Raw genomic sequence first — 21,182 nt, forward strand, 5'->3', positions numbered from 1 at the left:
CGCAGGTCACCGACGAGACCAACGCCACCGGGTTGATCCGCCCTAGCAGGGCCAGGCCCTAGGTATTTCCAAGGGTCTGTCCACGTGGAGACCCTCCAAAGTGGTCGCCATATTGCCCGCGTGCTCGCCCTCACCATCTTGGCCTCACTCGCTGCTCCGTTCGCCGTACGGCCCAAGCGCATAAATTTACCTACACGCAGAAAGTACATGTGTGCGTAGATTACACGCACAAAGGCCGCGCGCATAAGATACGCGCGCCCCGCTAGCTGAGCACATATCCACCTTGAGCGCACATCCACTCACACAACCAGAGCGCATAAGGTTTACGTGCCGACAGCCATGGCACCACCAGAAACAGAGATAAAAGCTCAAGGCCTCTGCCCTGCATGCCACATCATAGATGCACAAAGCGAGGAGGCCGACGCCCTATGCACTCAGTGTGAGGAGGTCCTGGAAGATCCAGTTAAGGGCCAGTCCCACCCAGGGCCGAGCAGTAGCTCCTCAGGAGGTACCCCGGACCTAGCAAATTCCAGCGGGACCCCCCTACAGACGGGGATCCCCATGGCACCAGCACCCAGCCTGGACACTGCGTCTATTTCCTAGGTGGACTTCTTCAAAGGGATTCACAACCTTATTCAAATGCGAACTGAGCCTCCACAGCGACGTGCCTCACCGGAGGAACTTGATGCCCCAGGTCCCTCAAGACCTAGACACAGGCTTCCAATACCCAGAAGCCCCATTGATGGGGACACTGACATCTCTGAAGAGGAAGCCGAGCCCCTAGAAGAAGGGGAGCTCCCCACGGGGACAGAGCCCCACCGGACCATGAGATGCTTCTTCACAAAGGACGAGCTCCCGGACCTGGTCACCCAATGCCTGTCGGAGCTCGCTATCCCAGGCCCGGATACCTCAGGGGAACCTAAGCCGAATCCCTTGCTGGAGGGCCTTCGCCAGACCTCCCGCCGTTTCCCTCTATTACAAGCTGCGCAACAGCTGATTGACCTGGAATGGAATGCTCCGGAGTCCACTTTCAAAGGGGGATGAGCCTTGGCAACCATGTACACCCTGGATCCGGCAACCAAAGAACTCTTTTCATGCCCAAGAGTTGATGCCATGGTATGCTCGGTCTCGAAGCGCACCACTATCCCAGTTGAGGGAAGAGCAGCGCTCAAGGATGCAGATGACCGTCGTCTGGAAGCCATCCTTAAACAGTCTTTTGACGTAGCCGCTATGTCTCTTCAAATTGTGGCTTGCTGCACCGTGATGACACGTGCCTGTTTATCTCAGACCAGGAATAACACCCCGGGAGAAGTCATGGAACCAGAAGTTTCATTCCTTGCAGACGCTGCCTCCGAGCTGGTACCAACGGCGGCCAGAGGCATGTCTTCCGCAGTGGCGGCCAGGAGGCAACTCTGGTTCCGAAGCTGGTCAGCTGACGCATCTTCCAAAACACGCCTCACAAGGATGCCCTTCAAAGGATCCCTCCTGTTCGGCAGCGAACCGGAGAAATTGGCCGACAAATGGGGAGAGTCCCCACTGCTGCGCCTACCGGAAGATAGGACGAAGAGAAACCAGCGACCCTTTTCCAGGGGCAGGGGCTCACAGCGCTTCAACCCTTACAGGAGCAACTATCACGCGCCCCGCCCTACGGGCAGGAACCAGTCCTTTCGGAACAAGCACAACAAGAGAGGAACCAGCTCGGGCTCAGGCCCCAGCCGTACCCCACAATGAGATTCAGCCGACCCGTCCAAGGGAAGAAGCCATAGGGGGCAGACTAGCCCTATTCTACCACAGATGGGTGGAGATAAATTCGGACAGATGGGTCCTAGCCATCATTCAGGAGGGGTACTATCTGGATTTCCTGTGAAACCCCCCCCCCCCGGACAAATTCGTGAATTCCCCCTGCCACGACCCCTCCAAGAGGGTGGTGGTGGAAGCCACACTGTCCAGACTACTGGCCCTCGAGACCATCACCCCGGTACCTCCACAAGAAATACATACTGGGCATTATTCTATTTACTTATTTTTCCCAAGAAAGAGGGAACATTCAGACCCATCCTGGATCTCAAGTCAGTCAACCGCCACCTGAAGATTCCCCGCTTCCGTATGGAAACCCTACGATCAGTATTAAGGGCTATACAACCGGGAGAGTTTCTCACTTCACTGGACCTTTCGGAGGCCTACCTACGCATCCCAATCCATCACGAACACCAGCGCTATCTACGCTTCAAGGTCCTGGACAGTCACTACCAGTTCCGGGTGCTTCCCTTCGGGTTAGCCACAGCACCCCGGACGTTCACCAAGGTAATAGTCGTGGTGGCAGCCACACTGAGGAAGGAAGGAATCCTTGTACAGCCTTACCTAGACGATTGGCTGATCAGGGCGAAGTCACCAGAGTAAAGTCACCAAGCAACCAGCAGAGTCATAAATCTACTGGAGAGCCTAGGATGGGTGGTCAACACGAACAAAAGCTCCCTACAGCCCTCAGTCACTGGAATACTTAGGAGTCCGATTCGACACCAAAGAAGGCAAGGTCAGCCTGATCCCCACAAGGAAATCAAAGTTGTGGAACCGGCTGCAAACATTACTAAACGACCCTCGTCCCACAGCATAGGATAAGAACATAAGAACATGCCATACTGGGTCAGACCAAGGGTCCATCAAGCCCCGCATCCTGTTTCCAACAGTGGCCAATCCAGGCCATAAGAACCTGGCAAGTACCCAAAAACTAAGTCTATTCCATGTAACCATTGCTAATGGCAGTGGCTATTCTCTAAGTGAACTTAATAGCAGGATTATTTATTTATTTTTACATTTTTTTTTATACCGGTGTTCCTGTATGAAATACAGATCACATCGGTTTACATTGAAACTGAACATAAATTTTTGCCTAGAGGCATTACATAGAACAAGGTTGTAGAACTTATTATTTGCAAGTCCTCGAGTTGATGGCATCCACCCTGGAAGTAGTGCCATGGGCACGAGCCCACATGAGGCCCCTTCAACGCTCACTTCTGTCGAGGTGGAGCCCACGGTCCCAGAACTACGCCGTACGCCTATCACTCCCGGGCAGAGTCCGGACCCAACTACGGTGGTGGCTGCAGACCAGCCACATGAGTCGGGGATCAAGTCTGTCCGCCCCAACCTGGTCCCTACTCACCACGGATGCCAGACTACGAGGATGGGGAGCACATTGCGAGGAGTTGACTGCCCAAGGGCAGTGGAACACAGAAGAGGCAGGATGGAACATCAGTCGCCTAGAAGCACGGGCAGTCAGACTAGCCTGCCTGCGGTTCACTCACAGACTTTGAGGGAAAGCGGTCAGCGTGATGTCGGACAATGCCACAACAGTGGCCTACATCAACCGACAAGGGGGCATCAGAAGCCGGCAGGTGTCCCTAGAAGTAGACCCGCTGATGGCGTGGGCGGAAGCGAATCTCCAGGAATTCTCCGCCGTCCACATCGCCGGGAAAGACGACATCATGGCGGACTACCTCAGCAGGGAAAGTCTAGATCCCGGAGAATGGAGGCTGTCATCCGCAGCCTTCCAAATGGTAGTAAACCGAAGGGGGACATCGGACATGGATCTTCTGGCAAGCAAATCCAACGCCCAAGTACCCAGATACCTCAGCCGCAGGCGAGAACCGCAGTCCCAAGGGATCGATGCCCTGGTACAGAACTGGCCACCGGGAACCCTGCTATATGCCTTCCCACCATGGCCCCTGTTGGGCGCAATCATTCACAAGATACAGCTACACAGGGGACTAGTTCTTCTGGTGACACCAGATTCGCCAAGAAGACCGTGATACGCAGACATGAAAAGACTACTGGCAGAGAACCCTCTTCCTCTGCTCCCACACAAGGACCTACTACAACAAGGTCCGATCCTCCACGAGGACCCAGCTCAATTCTCTCTTACGGTCTGGCCATTGAGAGGGCTTGCCTGAGAGAGAGCGGATACTCGGGGGCTGTAATCGACATCCTCCTCCAAGCACGCAAATTCTCCACATCATTAACTTACATAAGGATTTGGAGAGTATTTGAAGCCTGGTGCGAGAACCACGACATCAAGCCAGCTCATTTAAAGTTCCCGTGATCTTGGAGTTCCTACAGAACGGACTTCAGAAAGGCCTGTCCCTCAACTCCATCAAGGTACAGGTGTCCACATTGTCATGCTACGGCTCCAAGAGCGGTGGTGACAGCATAGCTTCTCACCCAGACGTATCTCGCTTCATAAAAGGAGTCAAACACATCCGCCCGCCACTAAAGTGGCCGGTACTTCTGTGGAATCTCAATCTCGTTCTGGATTTCCTAGCGGGAACCGCCTTCAGACCCCTCGGAAGTCTGTCCCTCCGCCTTTTGACCTTAAAGACTGTTTTTTGCTGGCAGTCTGCTCAGGCCCGCCGCATCTCGGAACTGTCCTGCCGTGAGCCGTTCCTCAGACTCACCCGGGAACCATCCAGCTCCGCACAGTTCTCTCGTTCCTCCCCAAGGTGGTATCACACTTCCATCTTTACCAGACATCTCGCTTCCATCGGCGGATGCCTTGAAGAATTCTGAAGATGCCCGTACTCTACGACATCTCAACATCGGCAGACTCCTATCCAGATCCCTGGAAGTGTCAGAACCCAGTACGAAAGACAGACCACCTTTTCGTCCTTCACAGTGGGAAGAGACAAGGGGAAGCGGCCCTCACGGGCCACGATAGCCCGCTGGATCAAGGAAGTCATCAAAGCGGCCTACGTAGAAGCAGGAAAGCCCCTGCCTCTAAAGATCAAGGCCCATTCGACCAGAGCCCAGGCAACTTCCTGGGCAGAGGCCAAATTGATGTCACCTGCCGAGAGATGCAAGGCGGCGACATGGTCCTCCGTCCATACCTTCTCCAGATTCTATCGCCTGGATGTTCAGGCTCGGGAGGATATAACGTTTGCAAGGGCAGTACTGAGTGGGTCACAGGCAGCCTCCCACCCGGTTCGGGAGAAGCTTTTATACATCCCATTGGTCCTGAGTCCATCTGCTACACGCTAGGAAATGGAGAAATTACTTACCTGATAATTTCATTTTCCTTAGTGTAGACAGATGGACTCAGCATCCCATCCTTGGCTGCCATGCACATTGATTTCAAACGATTCAATGGTAAGCCACGTTTCGTTTACCTAGGATTTCCACCCGGCCGGGTGTCGACGCTTTCCTGTTGAGCTCACTGGCGGTCTCCAGCTATAGTCAATCAACCAATCCAATTTAATCAAGTTAATCGAGTTATAACCTTAACCAAGTTATGAAGTTATGCGAGTTAATCAAGTTACTCATGAAGTCAGTCACACATATATCCACAATGCTTTTCGAGGAGAATACTGAAGAACTGCACTTCCTGCAGGGGTATATGTACAAGGGGCTGATGTCAGATTGAAATCTGATCCGTCTCCAACTGCTAACAGGAGCGTTGTGATATATGTATGACTGAATAATTCGAATAACTTGATTAACTTTATAACTTTGTTAACTTAATTAATTTGAATTGGCTGTAGCTGGAGACCGCCAGTGCTCTCAACCAAGAAACGTCGACACCCGGTAGGATGGGTGTCCTAGATGAAGGAAAGCATGGCTTCCCTTTGAATCACTCGCTCCTGGGGATGTCCCCCGAGAATTCCATGAGTAACTGCAGCCGTTGGTGGGATGCTGAGTCCATCTGTCTTCACTAAGCAAAACGAAATTATCAGGTAAGTAATTTCTCCATTTCCTAGCGTGTAGCAGATGGACTCAGGACCAATGGGATGTATAAAAGCTACTACCGAACCGGGTGGGAGGCTGCCCATGACCCACTCAGTTCTGCCCTTGCAAATGCTCTGTTCGCCCAAGCCTGAACATCCAGGCGGTAAAACCTGGAGAAGGTGTGGATGGAGGACCATGTCACCGCCCTGCAGATCTAGGCGGGTGACAGCATCTTGGTTTCCGCCCAGGACACTGCCTGGGCTCTAATAGAATGGGCCTTGACTTGTAAAGGCGATGGCTTGCCTGCTTCCACGTAGGCCGCCTTGATGACCTCTTTAATCCAGCGGCCTATGGTTGCTCCCGAGGCCGCTTCCCCCTGCTTCTTCCCGCTGTGAAGGACGAATAGATGGTCCGTCTTTCGAATGGATTCCGATCTTTCCAGGTATTGGGCTAGGAGTCTGCCGACGTTGAGATGTCATAGACTTCGAGCCTCTTTCGAATTCTTATGCTCATCTGGCGATGGTAGAGAGATGGTTGGTTGAGATGGAAGTGAGATATCACTTTCGGGGAGGAGCGACGGAACTGTCCATAACTGAATTGTTCCTGGGGTGAGTCGGAGGAACGGCTATCGGCAGGACAGTGCTTGTAGCTCGGATATACGACGGGCTGAACAGACTGCCAGCAGGAAGGCCTGTCTTCAATGTTAATAGTCGGAGAGACAGGCCCCGGAGCGGTCTGAAGGAGGTTCCTGCTAGGAAATCTAGGACCAGGTTAAGGTTCAAAGAGGCACCGGCCCTTTAGGGGTGGTCTGATGTGTTTGACTCCTTTCAGGAAGGGGGAGACAATCCGGGTGAGTGGCTATGCTGCCGCTCTCGCTATTGGTTCAAGAACATGACACGTACCTTGATGAAGTTGAGGGACAATCCTTTCTGTAGGTCCATTCTGTAGGAATTCCAAAATTACAGGAATTTGACTGAGTGTGGTATGATGTCGTGGTCCTTGCACCAGGATTCGAATTACTCTACAAATCCTTATGTATGTTAGGGATGTGGAGAACTTGCGTGCTCGGAGGAGGGTGTCAATTACTGCCCCCGACTGTTCTCTCCTCCTTAGGCGAGTCCTCTCGAGAGAATCGAGCTGGATCCTCGTGGAGGATCGGCTCCTGTTGGAGCAGGTCTCTGTGTGGAGGTAGCGGCAGGGGCTCCCTGTTAGCAGTCTTCGCATGTCTGCGTACCATGGTCTTCTTGGCCAGTCCGGGGCCACTAGAAGTACTGTCCCCCTGTGGTTTCTATCTTGTGGATGATCCCGCCCAATAGGGGCCACGGTGGGAAGGCATATAACAGTCTCCTGTAGCCAGGTCTGTACCAGGGCATCGATTACCTGGGACTGGGGTTCCCGCCTGCGGCTGAAGAAACTGGGTACCTGGGCGTTGGATCTGTTTTCCAGGAGGTTCATGGTTGGTGTTCCCCAACGGTTTACTATCAATTTGAATGCTGTTGTTGACAGTTTCCATTCTCCTGGATCTAGACTTTCTCTGCTGAGGTAGTCCGCTGCGACATCGTCTTTCCCTGCAATGTGGACGGCTGAGATCTCTTGAAGATGCATTTCCGCCCATGACATTAAGGGGTCTATTTCCAGAGACACCTATTGGCTTCTAGTTCCTCCCTGACGGTTGGTGTAGGCCACTGTTGTGGCGTTACCCGACATTACTCTGACCACTTTGCCTCTGAGTCTGTGACCGAACCTTAGGCAGGCTCGTCTGACTGCCCGGACTTCTAGGCGATTGATATTCCATCCCGACTCTCCTTTGTTCCATAGCCTTGGGCGGTTAGCTCCTGACAGTGTGCTCCCATCCTTGTAGGCTGGCATCCGTGGTGAGTAGGATCCAGGTTTGGGGAGGATAGTCTCGTTCTCTGGCTCAGATGGGCTTCTTGTAGCCACCATTGTAGTTGGGCCTGAACTCTGTCCGGGAGCTGAAGCCATACGATGTAGTTCTGGGACAGAGGATTCCATCGTGATAATAGTGAGCATTGTAGGGGTCTTATGTGAGCCCGTGCCCATGGGACTACTTCCAGTGTGGATGCCATGAGGCCGAGAACTTGTAGGTAATCCCGTGCTATGGGGCGAAGTTCGCTCAGCAGGGTTCGTAACTGGGTCATCAGTTTTGATCTCCTTGTCAGTGTCAGGATGACCTTGTCTTGTTTGGTATCGAACCGGACTCCCACGTATTCTAGAGATTGGGAAGGCCGCAGGCAGCTCTTGTTTGTGTGACCACCCACCCGAAGTAGAGTTTTGACTCTGTTTGTTGCCTGGTGGCTTTCCTCTGGGGATTTCGCTCTCTTCAGCAAATCGTCTAGATACGGATGCACGTGGATTCCTTCCTTCCTCAGTATTGCCCCACCACTATGATCTTGGTGAATGTCCGGGGTACAGTGGCTAACCCGAAAGGTTGTGTCCCGAATTCCTAGTGATGGTCCAGGATCGAGAAGTGTAGAAAATGCTGATGCTCTTGTTGGATCTGAATGTGTAGGTAGGCTTCCAACAGATCCAGGGAGGTAAAGAACTCTCCTGGTTGTATCGCCCTTATTACCAAGCGTAGGATTTCCATGTGGAAGCGAGAAATCTTCAGGTGACTGTTGACCGCCTTGAGGTTCCAGGATAGGTTACATGTTCCTTCCTTCTTGGGATCGATAAAATAGATGGAATAATGGCCAGTATTATTTGTTGTGGAGGCACCTGTGTTATAGCCTCTAAGGCTAGTAATTTGGTCAGTGTAGCTTCCACTTGCCATTCTCTTGGAAGGGTCATGGCAGGGAGATTCCACAAACTTGTCCGGAGGGAGGTGGTGGAAATCCAGGTAATATCCTTCTCGAATGATGGATAGGACCCACTTGGCCGAAGATATCTTGACTCATCTTCGGTAGAACAGAGCCAGTCTGTCCCCTATGGCTTCTTCCTTTGGATGGGCCGGTTGGTCTTCATTGTGGGGTGCAGCTGGGGCCTGGACCCAAGCTGGCTCCCATTTTATTGTGCTTGTTCCGAAAGGACTGGCTCCGGTCTGCAGGGTGGGCCGCTGAAATGAGCTTCTATATGGGTTTGAAGCGCTTGTGATCATCTGTCCCTGGAGGTCTGGGGGAAGGATTGCTGGTTTCTCACATGACAAGCAGGATGGTAGTCCTCACAAATGGGAGACATCATCAGGATGGAGCCCAATCACGGAAAACTTCTGTCAAAGTTTCCAGAACTTTGACTAGCCCCTACTGGGCATGCCCAGCATGGGACTAACCCTGCAGCCAGCAGGGGTCCCCTTCAGTCTTCTTTTTTCCGCGCAGCAGTAGCCTATTGGCAAAGGAGCTCTATAGAGATTCCTGACAGGAATTTTCCTCACGGAATTCTTAAAGTTAAAATTGCCCCCAGGGGTCTGTCCTCTGACTTTTCTCTGACCGCGGTACTCCGCTAAGTTTTACATGGTTTTCCATCTATTACCGTTAAGTTTTGGCCCTCACGGCCTACCGGCCATCGACCGTACCGCGGCTCGATTTTTTTCAATGGCCATAGCTTCGGGGTTCCGTCAGTGCCCGGACTGTTCACACACCATGTCTATCACAGACCCCCATGGAGTCTATGTAATGTGTTTAGGCCGTGAGCATGATGTCCTGACACCAAAAGGTCGCAAAGCCAGAATGGAGAAGATGGAACTCCTCTTCTGTGCTCAAACCCCGACTCCGTCCATTGCATCGACGTCGGAACCGGCACTATTGACTTCGTGTCAACATCGACCAGTGACCGACCGCCATCGACATCTTCACGGCCATTGACACCTCTACTCCTCCTCAGGATCGAGGAGATCGCAGGGAAAAACATCGCCATCGTAAGACTTGGACCATAGAGGGAGCGAAACCATCGAAGAAGCCCACTCCAGGAACGGCACTGTCTATTCCTGCGACCAGGTCACAGAGGCAACCCTCACCCGATCGGGGTTTGGGAGCCACGATTCCGCCTGTAAAGGTGGTCCCTCCGGCTATGCCTCTGCTCCCTCTTCCATTCCGGAGCCGGGGCTCCTTGCTCAAGGTCTCCGAGAGGAACTGGACCAGCTGGTTCAGGAGGCCATCGACAAGGGCGATTGCAAACGTCTTCAGGTTCCTCCGGCACAGATTTGTGGAACCTGTCATCGACCCGATTCCGGCAGCACTGGCACCGCTGCTATCCAGAATGGAGGCTCTGATGGCTGCCCTTCCACCGGTGGATCCTGGGTCTCCGATGACTATGATGCCCTTCCCGATGACAGCATCATCGGGAGGAGAAACACCGTTCCGCATCCCTCCTTCGGGGGTGTTGCCTCAATCTTCGATGCCGATATGTCCCTCGCCATTGATTCATCCATCGGTGCCGATACGTTCGGCGCCATTGAGTAATCCATCGATGCCTTCGATGTCATCATCGGTGCCTCCGGCGATTCCTCTGATTTTTTTTCGGAGCCTCGACTGGGACCCTCAGGTACCCAAACTCCTTCATTTCCTAAAGGGAAGTCTGCTGATCCTTATGACACTTGGGGGAATGATACTTCCACAGACACCGATGACTTACCTTCACCACCTTCTCCCACTGAGAGCAGAAACCATTCTTCTCCAGAGGACCTCTCATTTATAAATTTTGTTAAGGAAATGTCTGAGTTGATTCCTTTTCAACTACAGACTGAACAAGATGATAGGCACCAGATGATGGAGTTGCTCCAGTTTCTGGATGCCCCCAAGGTGGTCACTTCTATTCCCATTCATCAGGTCCTTCTTGATCTCAAAAAGAACTGGGAAAATCCTGGATCAATTGCTCCAGTACACGGAACGGCTGATACTACTTATTTAGTCCAGTCAGCCCCAGGCATCCAAAAAATCCCAGCTTGATCACCACTCTGTTGTGGTAGAATTTGCACAAAAAAGGGCAAAAGGTCAAAACCTCACTCCTCTACCCCTCCTGCTAAGGAACAAAAATTCCTAGACAACATTGGTCGACGAGTATTCTAAGGAGCCATGCTTATCTACCAGATTGCTGCCTATCAGCTTTATATGACCCAATATAACAGGGTCATCTTTAAGCAAATACAAGACTTCTCCGATTCCCTACCTCAACAATTCCAAGACCAGCTACAAACCCTTGTAAGCAAAGGCTTTGAAGCAGGAAAGCATGAGATTCGGACATCTTATGACATTTTTTTACACCGCTACCAGAGTGTCGGCAATGGCTATCTCGGCAAGACGGTGGCCTGGCTAAAGTCTTCTGACCTTCGTCCAGAAGTGCAAGGACCGTTTGTCCAACCTACCGTGTGTCGAAGATAATCTGTTCAGTGAACAAATCCAACGGATGGTGGCTGAATTAAAAGACCATCATGAGACCCTCAAATAGCTCTGTTCGATGCTTTGACTTCTTCTCAAAGCAGCCCTTCAGGAAGGACTCTAAGAAGTCGTTCTATCGTCCAAAAAAGGCCAACCCGCCACCACCAAGGTCCCGTGCTACGAGACTTTATCAAAAACCACAAGCAGCTCCCCAGCCAGGGCCTGCTTCAGCTTTTTTACTTCCGCTTGGAGAGCAGCAGCCAGTTTCCTCTGTGTCACATACCAGTGGGAGGTTGATTATGCCACTTCCACAACATCTGGACTTCAATCACATCCGGCCAATGGGTATTGACAATTGTTGCTCAAGGTTACCTTCTAAACTTCCTTTCCCTGCCACTGGACTCCCTGCCTCTGCAGACGTGGAGAACGTCCGACAATTCTATTCTTCTGGATCAAGAGGTTTCCCTTCTTCTCTAGTCAAGGGCAATAGAACCCATTCCGCACTCACAGCAAGGCCTAGGGTTCTATTCCTGGTACTTTCTGATCCCCAAAAAATCGGGGGGTGTTTGTCCAATTCTGGACCTACATGCTCTCAGCAAGTACCTCCAGCGGAAAAAGTTCAAGATGGTAACCTTGGTATCGCTTCTACCCCTTCTTCAAAGAGGAGACTGGCTCTTCTCTCTGGACCTCCAGGATGCATACACCGCATTGCGATAGCTCCAGCTCATCGCAAGTATCTCAGGTTTTTAGTAGGCCCCAAGTACTATCAATATCAAGTGCTTCTGTTCGGCCTAGTGTCTGCACCACGAGTCTTCACCAAATGTCTCGGGGTTGTAGCAGCTTTCCTCAGAACCCAAGGTGTTCACGTCTACCCCTATCTGGATGACTGGTTAATCAGGGCTTCAACTCAGCAAGCTGCTTGGTCGTCCCTCGAATTAACTCTACACACTCTAATTTCACTAGGATTTCTCGTCAGTTATGAAAAATCTTATTTAGTCCCATTTCAAACCTTGTCGTTCATTGGAGCAGACTTGGACACCTTGCGGGCAAAAGCTTTTCTTCCTCAGCAACGAGCACAAACTCTCGTGTCTTTCGCTCACCAGTTACAGTCTCAGCATGCTGCTACAGCTCGCCAGTTCCTCATCCTTCTGGGACACATGGCATCCTCAGTCCATGTCACACCAATGGCCCGCTTGGCTATGAGACTCATGCACTGGACTCTCAGGTCACAATGGATACAGGCCACTCAGCCTCTGTCAACCATCGTCTACATCACCGACTCACTCCGTCTGTCTCTCGCATGGTGGAAAAATCAGAACAATCTCCTCCAAGGACTGCCCTTTCAAATTCCAAACCTCAAGTCATTCTCACCACCGATGCTTCCAACCTCAGGTGGGGAGCCCACATGGCCAATCTACAGATACAAGGATCTTGGTCTCTAGAGGAAGCTAAACACCAAATAAATTTGCTGGAGCTTCGAGCAATATGATACACTCTCAGGGCATTCCAGGATCGCCTCTCAAATCAAGTCATCTTGATTCAGACGGACAACTAGGTGGCCATGTGGTACATCAACAAGCAGCTAGGCACAGACTCCTTCCTTCTGTGTCAGGAAGCTGCGCAGATATGGGCGGAGGCTCTCTCCCACTCGATGTACCTCAGGGCCACCTACTTGCCAGGAGTGGACAATGTACTAGCAGACAAGCTGAGTTGTGTCTTCCAACTGCACAAGTGGTCTTTCAACCCCGCGGTAGCAAACTCCATCTTCAGACACTGGGGATATCCTCAAACAGACCTCTTTGCGTCCCCTCAGAACCACACAGTGGACAATTACTGCTCCCTCATTCGCAGCACACACTCTCAGCCCAGAGATGCATTCTCCCTCTCATGGGCAACCGGTCTACTTTATGCATTCCCTCCGCTTCCTCTTCTCTCAAAGACTCTCGTGAAGCTACGTCAGGACAAGGGAACCATGATCCAGATAGCACCTCACTGGCCACGCCAAGTGTGGTTTCCCATACTCCAGGTTTCTGTCTCCATCTGCTGGTAGGCGTGCATAACCCACTTATGTGCACTGGCTTGCCTATCCTAGAGGAAAGAAAATTATCATCTGAGTAGTAATTTCACCTTCCTGGGTTTTTGAATCCTGGATGTCTGACTTCTGTGTGGGAGTAGTGGGGTGGATATATAGGATGCTGCAAAGTTGGGGAAATTGGGTGTCTCAGAGTTACAGGTTTTGTTCTACCAGAGCCCACTGTAATCCATTTATTCCTGGGTTTCTGAATCCTCTGAGAGAACTGGGAGAGGCAATCTGGATGTACAGCAGATTATGGATTGGTCTGCCTCACTCTAGCCTGCGAGCCTTGCAAACGCTGCAAATTTCCAGGGCCCATTTAGTTATAAGAAGCTTTCCTTGGGATCATGCGACTCTGCTGCTGCGTGAATTACTTTGGTTGCTGCTATTGCAGAGGATTAAATTTTAAATTTTAACTCTTGTTTTTAGATCTCTGAAGTTTAATTGTCCATGATTATTATTATTTTAATTTGTTATTATAATGTGTAGTTTGGCAGATCAGCTATAAGCAGGTTATAAATGTTATTAAATAGTAGATAAGCCCAGAGAACCAGACCTACAGGAATCCTAAAGGAGGGACCTGTGTGATCTCCAAAGTTCCTGTATTGCATCAGCTTTTATTTCTGTATCTTACACAGTATGGTAAAGAGAACCAACTGATTTTCTTAACTTCTCTGAATATTTCTATAGAGACATCATAGAGAGATTTTCATAGGCATCACATAAAGTTTCTGCTCAGTCACAGAATTCTTTAATATGCATTCATTATGTGATCCTTCTAAACATCTCATCTCAGGTTATTGGTAGCTTTCCATGCCATTGTCTCTTACACATGATTAATTCCTTCTTTTTATATCCAGCAGACAATGAGGTCATACAGAAAGAGAAGAGGGAGGAGAATCGAGAAGAACACCCTATAGTATTGGCACTTACACCAAGACAATCCAGAAATGTCTGTAAGAATCTTGCCCAGAGAACTAAGGGGGGAGACACTAGCCAAAGACAGCAGGAATCAGAGAAGGAGCAAGACTCTACAGGAGAGTCACTGGATGGAGTCACTGCTTGTGAGAGAAGTGACAGGGAGTTTACAGACATCCCTGAGCACCAGGGACACATGCGAAGAGGGAATCCCTTCCAGAGTAATAACAGTGATCAAATGAGTTTTGAACACAGCATGAGAAATCTGAGAGCAGAGAGACCTTTCCAGAGTAATAACAGTGATCAAATGACTTCTGACTTCCAGCAGAAAGAGGAAGGGAAGAAATCCTTTCACTGTGACACCTGTGGGAAAAAACTTTAGTAGAAAATGTCATTTTGTCTTTCACCAGAGGAGTCACCCAGGAGAGAGACCTTTTCCATGCAACCAGAAGTTAACCCTGAAATTACACCAGAGAATCCACACTGAAGGGAGCACTTTTACTTGTATTGAATGCAAGAAAACCTTTTCTTGCGGGGAATCCTTAGTAATACACCAAAGAAAGCACACAGGTAAGAGACCCTCTCATTGCCCTCAAGATGGGGAACATTACAGTACTGAGTTCTCTTTATTAGAAAAACCAATTAAATGTACTGAATGTGGTAAAAGCTTCACAGGCAAGGGATGTCTCCGACGCCATCAGAAAATCCATGCTGTAGAATCACCATTTAAATGTACTGAATGTGGCAAAAGCTTCAGTGACAAGGCATGTCTCAGAGGGCATCAGAAAATCCATACTGGAGAACAACCATTTAAATGTACTGAATGTGGTAAAAGCTTCTCTCGGAACTGGTATTTGATATTGCATCAGAGACTCCATACTGGAGAAAAACCATTTAAATGCACTGAATATGGCAAAAGCTTTAGTTGGAACACATATCTCCTACAGCATCAGAAAATTCATACTGGAGAAAAACCATTTAAATGTACTGAATGTGGTGGTAACTTCAGTGACAAGGCATGTCTCAGACAGCATCAGAAAATCCATACTGGAGAAAAACCATTTAAATGTACTGAATGTGGTAAAAGCTTCAGTGTCATAGCCCACCTCAGGCAGCATCAGAAAAGCCATACTGGAGAAAAAACTTTTAAATGTACTGAATGTGGTAAAAGCTTCAGGGACAAGGCATGTCTCAGACAGCATCAGAAAATCCATACTGGAGAAAAACCATTTACATGTACTGAATGTGGTTCAAGCTTCAGTGTCAAGGCCCACCTCAGACGGCATCAGAAAATCCATACTGGAGAAAAAACTTTTAAATGTACTGAATGTGGTAAAAGCTTCAGGGACAAGGCATGTCTCAGACGGCATCACAAAAGCCATACTGGAGAAAAACCATTTAAATGTACTGAATGTGGTAAAAGCTTCAGTGTCAAAGACAACCTCAGAAAGCATCAGAAAATCCATACTGGAGAAAAACCATTTAAATGTACTGAATGTAGTAAAAGCTTCAGTGTCATAGCCCACCTCAGGCAGCATCAGAAAAGCCATACTGGAGAAAAACCATTTACATGTACTGAATGTGGTTCAAGCTTCAGTGTCAAGGCCCACCTCAGACGGCATCAGAAAATCCATACTGGAGAAAAAACTTTTAAATGTACTGAATGTGGTAAAAGCTTCAGGGACAAGGCAAGTCTCAGATGGCACCAGAATATCCATACTGGAGAAAAACCATTTAAATGTACTGAATGTGGTAAAAGCTACAGGGACAAAGCATGTTTCAGACGGCATCAGAATAACCATTCTTGAGAAAATCCATTTAAATGTACTGAATGAGGTAAAAGCTTCAGTGACAAGGCATGGCTCAGGCAACATCTGAAAATCCATACTGGAGAAAAGCCATTGACATGTACTGAATGTGGTAAAAGCTTCTCTTGGAAGATGTTTCATATTGCATGAGAGACTCCATACTGTAGAAAAACCATTTAAATGTACTGAATGTGGCAAAAGCTTTAGTCAGATGTCATCTGTCATGCAGCATCAGAAGATCCATACTGGAGAAAAACCATTTAAATTTATTGAATGTGGTACAAGCTTTTCTCAGAAGGTGCATTTAATATTGCATCAGATAATCCACCCTGGAGAAAAACCATTTAAATATACTGAATATTGTAAAAGCTTCAGAGTCAAGGCATGATTCAGACCGCATCAGAGAATCCATATTGGATAAAAACCATTTAAATGTAGTGAATGTGGTAAAAGCTTCAGTCGGCCGTTATCTCTCATGCAGCATCAGGAAAACCATACTGGAAGAAAACCATTTAAATGTAGTGAATGTGGTAAAAGCTTCTGTCAGAAGGACAATTTTATATCGCATCGGAAAATCCATACTGGAGAAAAATCATTTAAATGTGGTAAAAGCTTTTCTCAGAAGGTGCGTTTAATATTGCATCAGAGAATCCATACTGAAGAAAAACCAAGTTAATGTACTGTGTCTGGTAAAAACTTAAATGGAAAGGAAGATCTTGCAAGCCACCAGAAAAGTTGCACAGGAGTCAAATTCAGTTAACATGCTTTCATACAGTTTTGGACTAGAAGAGTGGCCTAATAAAGATATTAAAATGCCGAATGCAAGAACAATAAAACTTCTCCATTTCCATCAAGTAAGCTATAAGAATCAGGGAGGTTGATATTCAGATGCCAGAAAGCTGGATAAGTAGGACTTATCCTTCTATCTCTCTGCTGCTGAATATCCAGTTATGTTCAATGGCTGAGAAAGCTGTGGGTGGGCAGTGGGTGGATCAGAGCGGTGCTACTTAGCTGGAAAAGTTATTCAGCTAAGTAGCGATTTTGTCAACATGGGTGTTTTGCATGATTTGTAGTTTATTTTTTTTACCCTGTGACAGTTTACCCCAGAGAGCTCATTCCCTGTGTGCTGGCTTGCAGGTAGTGGAGACCGTATCGCCAAAGGGACAAAGACAGGATGGAGGTGGTCCAGAGAAGGGCGACCAAAAAGGTGGAGGGTCTTCATCAAATGACTTATGAGGAGAGATTGAAGAATCTAAATATGTACACCCTGCAGGAAAGGAGGAGCAGGGGTGATATGATTCAAACTTTCAGATACTTGAAAGGTTTTAATGATCCAAAGACAATGACAAACCTTTTCCATTGCAAAAAAAATCAGCAGAACCAGGGGTCACGATTTAGAACTCCATGGAGGAAGACTCAGAACCAATGTTAGGAAGTATTTCTTCACAGAGAGGGTGGTGGATGCCTGGAACACCCTTCCGGAGGAAGTGGTGAAGACCAAAACTGTGAAGGATTTCAAAAGGGCGTGGGATAAACACTGTGGATCCATAAAGTCTAGAGGATGTGAACGAAGAGAAGAGACTCGGGGGTGGCTTGCTTGCGGGAATGACAGCTACTACCTGGAGGTTAATATCCTTATTCAATAAACATACACATAGTTAATGCGACTCCAACATTGCTTTATGCTTCAACGGCAAGAGGAAATGTGGAAAAAAGGATTTGAATCCTCAAAAAAGCAGGGGAGTAGCTTACTTGTTACGGCTGTTACTACCCCAAACCAATTAAGCCCGATACTTCACTTGGAATACGTATCCAGCGCAGTTAACTGCTTCAATGGCAGGGAGGAATGAAGTAAAGAGGATTTATATTCAGACAACCAACAAGGACTGAATTGCACAGGCAGGGGTAAACAAGCGTGGGAGTAGCTTGCTTATTACGGCAGTTACTACCCCAAACCAATTAGCTAGATACTTCACTTAGATGCAGCTCCAGCACTGCTCTCTACATCAATGGTGGGGGTGAAAGGGAATTGGAACCAAAAAGTTACTAATAAGAGCCCTGACTTCAGTGGTCAGAGTAACAGATAAGTATGAAAACAATTAGGTCTGAAAGCTTGCTGGGCAGACTGGATGGGCCGTTTGGTTTTCTTCTGCCGTCACTTCTATGTTTCTATATGTTTCAGCCCTGGGTACATGTAACACTGGAACACCCTGCCATGCCATTGGCCAGAAAGCTCACTGTTAATACTGTGTTTCCTGATTGGCCCTGGAGACAGAGAACTCGCTCTGAGGGTTCTGGACAGGGATGCCAACCTGCCTTATTTTTTTAGTTTGCGGCTTCCTTATTATTGGGCATTTTTTTCTGTCAATTGTGGGTTTTTTGGACTTGGTGGGTGGGACTTGAGCCCAGCTGTTCCTGTGATTGGCTGCTGCTGTCGATGAGGCCTGTTCATGTCCGAGGAGCACTTGGTCAGGCACTGATGGCAAGCAACAGAGTTGAGGAAGATTTTATGCAGCAGGGCAGGCTTGAAGGCTGAAGGGAGGGAAGCTCTCAACTGGCAACAGCACAAAGAAGAGGGAGCTGGAGGGGGAGGAAGGAGAGAATAAGGGTGTGGGAGCCAGACATGTGCTGCGGGGAGGAGAATGAGTGGTTGGGATCAGTGTGAGGGGCTGTTCTTATTTTCCCCTTTGGAGGAGCTGCAGAGCTCAGTGGCTGAGACAGGAGGGGGGGTGCACCCCTCAGCCATACAACTGGCCTGCATGGGAGGGTGGCGGGATAGAAGCCATTACAGAAGAAGGAAGTGTGAGTTTGAAGATTTTACTTCTAGCACATTCTGGGGCCGAGCGCACTGAATAACCCGCAGTCGGACGCGGGTTAAATAGGCGCTAATCCATGCAAATGCAATTATCGCCATCGGTGTTCATAACTGGCAGAACGCCGGTGACCCTAGCGCCTCCTTGCTAACGCAACCCCCTAATTACAATATAGCAGGGCCCCTCCCTTGCAGGCGCAATGCTATATTGTAATAATTTTTTTAATTCTGCTTTTTTTTTTATTTCATCAGCCCCTCTGTCTGGGACAATCTGTGTAATGTCAGGTAATCCACAACAATCTGATGGACATTTTAGGGGGTTAAATATTATTCCAAGCCACTGTGTTTCCTCCATTACAATCACAAAATTATTTTAAAGTGTTTTCTGTGTATAAATACCTTCTAATAAAAGCAGTTTTAATCTCAGGTGTTTTGGGCTTGTTCTTTCATGAAAACCTGGCTCCCCTGTTTCTGGAATTCGCCAGTCTGGGCAGGGAGTGCAGAGGAGCAGACCTCTGCGTTGAGGCCTTGTTCAGCTCCTGTGCTCAGCCTTTTCCTGACCTCCCCAGGCACTGGTAACATAGTGAAAAGTGTTTAGTTAGTTTCTACTCTTTAATCCTTGTTATTTTACTTGTTTCTGTTTGCACCTTAAAACTTTTATCTGTTCACTGTTCATCCTTTTTCCTAATAAACCTATTAGTTTGTTAGCTCTGCCTGTCATGGCCTGACTATCGCTCCTGGTGTTGTGTATATTTGGTCTCTGATTGTATTTTTAGGAACTGTGTGACCCTTGTGTCCCGAGATAGCACCAGGGGATAGCTTGTGGGCGGGAGACCTTGCTCAGATGCAAGCAGGAGCCCAGGTGGGGGTGAGAGGTTGCCAGTGTAGAAATGCCAGGTGCAGGGGGGCTGGGCAGTGCTTGGTGGGGCCCTCCAAGAGGCCACAGGGTTACCCTGAGTGGGTGTTAGGGGTGGCTCTGCAGCATTACATGAGGGCGATATTCAGCCTTAGACGGATCACTTCTCCGAGTTCGTTAGACCTGCTCAAAAACAGGTCTAACCTTAGACAAATAAGACTTATCTGGGTATTTAGCAATATTTTTTCCAAAAAGCTTTAAGGAACTAACAGCTTAACAAGAAGCAGAGAACAGCGTATGCTAATTTTATCAGTTTAATTATCTTCTGTTCCCATGCATATATTCCAAGGCTCTGGAAAAATAAGTGTAAATCAAATTACATAGAAATGACGGCAGAAAAGAACGAAATGGTCCATCCAGTCTGCCCAGCAAGCCCATTATAGCACCAGCCCCACCCTACAGGTCTCCCCATAAAGGTAGCAGCAGGGGGTGGCAATTGCTGTGCTGTACAAATTACTCCCATACTTAGTTTCCCAAACCGTTAGTCAGGGCCCTTGTTGGTTTCTGTCTGAGTCCAATTCCCCGTTATCTCTTGCCATTGAAGCAGAGAGCAATGTTGGATTACATTACAAGTATCAGGCTTATTGGTTTAGGGGAGTAACCGCCGCACCAGCAAGTTACCCCCATGCACTCTTTTCTCATTTCCATCCTCAGCCTTTAGGGAGCCCCAGTCTTTATCCCATGCCCCTTTGAAATCTTTCACCATTTTTTTGTCTTCACCTCCTCTTCCGGGAGGGCTTTCCAGGCATCCCCCACCCTCTCCCTGAAGAAATATTTCCTGACGTTGGTTCTGAGTTGTCCTCCCTGGAGTTTCATTTCATGACCCCCTAGTTCTACTGATTTTCTTTCCAACGGAGGTTTGTTTAATGTGCATCATTAAAACCTTTCAGGTATCTGAAAGTCGTTATCCTATCTCCCCTGCACCTCCTCTTCTCCAGGCGATACAGATTTAGGTCCTTCAACCTTTCCTCATAAGTCATTTGATGGAGACCCCCACACCATTTTGGTCGCCCTTCTCTGCATCGCCTCCATCCTGTCTCTGTCCCTCTTGAGATTTGGGCTCCAGAACTGAACCCAGTACTCCAGGTGAGGCCTCACCAAGGCCCTGTACAAGGGCATCACCACCTCCATTTTCTTCCTGGTTATTCCTCTCTCTATGCAGCCCGGCATTCTTCTGGCTTTAGCGACACTACTGAGTCACGAAGTCCCGGCAGGTGAGCCGCAGAGCCAGCAGAGGACTGATCTTTCCTCAGCAGTCTGGGCAGGAGTTGGCTGACTTCTCTTTTAGTGACTATGACAGGAAGCTGCTCTTGCTTCCTTCTCCTCTTCCTGGCCAGTGAGAGGTTGTTTCCTCCGCCTGCACCCAGATCAGAGCACGATATCACCACCTCCTGCTCATATGGGCCCGGCAGGACACCAACTTTATCTTCCTCGGCCTGGCCTGGCAGTGAGGCTGCTGATGCTCTCTTCCCCCCATAGGGTCTGGATATGAAAGAAGGAGCATAAGGGAGAAAGGTGCCTGCTCTGTAGATCTGCTGCTGCTGCCTCCTCATCTTCCTCTCCTAAGTGCTTCTTACCCTCATCTGTTGCTGATAACGAGGGAGGGAGACTC

General features: G+C 48.8%; 1 pseudogene; it reads left to right on the forward strand.

The window, feature by feature from the left end:
• LOC115083143 overlaps positions 1–17,093 on the forward strand; it is a 41,498-nt pseudogene extending 24,405 nt beyond the window's left edge.
• Positions 17,094–21,182: the final 4,089 nt, after the last annotated feature.

This window comes from Rhinatrema bivittatum, chromosome 2, assembly GCF_901001135.1.
Source record: "Rhinatrema bivittatum chromosome 2, aRhiBiv1.1, whole genome shotgun sequence".
Classification (NCBI taxonomy): Eukaryota; Metazoa; Chordata; class Amphibia; order Gymnophiona; family Rhinatrematidae; genus Rhinatrema; species Rhinatrema bivittatum.